Consider the following 1,879-nt stretch of genomic DNA (forward strand, 5'->3'; position numbering starts at 1 on the left):
TGTGTGCTTATCGATAGCGGTAACTGTGTTAAGCGTGATGACTTCGTTAGGGCAAATCTAATTTCTATTGGAGGATGGAATCTGATGGATTGGAGGTCGGAATTCTGAGACCATCTTCAGACGAGTTGTGGGACTTCTAGTCATGAAATTTGGTTACGAGGCTCGCATCATTGTGTGCTTATCGATAGCGGTAACTGTGTTAAGCGTGATGACTTCGTTAGGGCAAATCTAATTTCTATTGGAGGATGGAATCTGATGGATTGGAGGTGTTTTCATACGCATTTCTCTTCTGGTGTTTGTACTCTTTCGGGGTTTTATCTCAAGCGATGATGGGCTTCTTTTGGAGGTGGTGGTGTCAGCTCCAGATGCTAATAGTGGTGGCACGTGTGTTTCACGTTTTGCTATTTGAAGGCATCTGTCGGTTTCGCCGCTTGTCCCTAAAAGCGTTATTCCTACCTTGATGGTCCTCTTGTCAGTTATACTTTCACTGAAGGTTTGTGGCGGTTGTGCTTTGGCTTTTGGTTTTAGTCTAATAAAGTCGTCGGTATTTTTACTTAATTTTAGTATTTTATTTGTAATAATGGAGCTAGTTCTCCAACCATTTAAGTTTGTTTGTGGTCCACCAAATTTAGGTCTTGGCGAGTTAAAAGTTTCGCTAATTATGAGTCTATATGCAGATATGTTAGTAGTCTTAGAGCTACACGTTACATTCTCTCGATGGATCGAAAAATTCCATCGGTTGTAGTCATTTTAAAAAAAGTCTTATGCATACTCAAATTGATGTGTCGAGAAACTTTCTCAATATCGGGTCTCGTCATTTATCATTAGAATTCATTGATGAAACCAATTTTTATCGAGTATTTTGTATTTTGTATCACATGATCATCCGTATTATGATTGATGTCTGTAAAACTTTTTAATTGTGTATAAAATTTTATCTTCAAAAGAAAATAGTAAAAAATATCTGCCAGGAGATCTTGTAAGAAGATTCTACCTGAATTGGCACACTCTATTATAAGTTTCTTATAATCACCGAAAGTGTAATATGGATTTGACCTCTTCTTGGTCGTTATTTTTTTCGGCTTCCTCTTATAATAATCTTCTTACGTTTATCAGGTAACGTTGACCGTAGTCAAGCAGCCTTGTGGAGGTAAATTTTGAAGATCTTATCTCATTACGCCATTTCGCACGTGGCGATTAGCACCCCGGAGTCTTACTGTGTAGATTCATGCACTTAGAATAATCAGCAGTCGGGACGTACGTTGCATTCTACTATTATATTTCCCACTTGGAATTGGGTTGAAAAGTTTGTACAATGTTTCATATATTGTTTTGCAAATAATTACTTTTAATGTCTGGCTTTTCTATTCTATGCAATATACTTGGGCTTATAACTCCAACAAAGATGTTGGGCTCACTTAGACAAGTACTACAGCGGGAGATAAAAGAAAAAAATAGTAAAAAATAAGTCAATATAAAAAGTTTAAGAAAGTATATAGGTAAATTTTTAGTTATAAAAATTAATAGGCCATAACTTGTCAAGTTATGGTTTATAACCAAATAAATTATGGATAAATTTGTCAAGCCATGGTTCATAACCAAACAAGTTATGGACAATTATGGATAATAACTTGTCTGGTTCCTAACCAAATAAGTTATTGACGAAAATAGTAATTTAGCCTATTTATTAACTTATGTAAATTATTGGCCTATTAATTTTAATTCATATCAAATTTTAGCCTATTTTCCTCTTTCTCCCAAAGAAGAAAATTCATTCATTCAGATTTGGATTTTTCAGTTTTTCTTTTAATGGAGTTCAGGATTTGTTCACACCAGATAATTGGTAAAAAAAAAAAAAAAAAAAAAAAAAAAAAAATAA

Source organism: Morus notabilis, unplaced genomic scaffold, assembly GCF_000414095.1.
Source record: "Morus notabilis unplaced genomic scaffold, ASM41409v2 Scaffold803, whole genome shotgun sequence".
In the NCBI taxonomy this organism is placed as follows: Eukaryota; Viridiplantae; Streptophyta; class Magnoliopsida; order Rosales; family Moraceae; genus Morus; species Morus notabilis.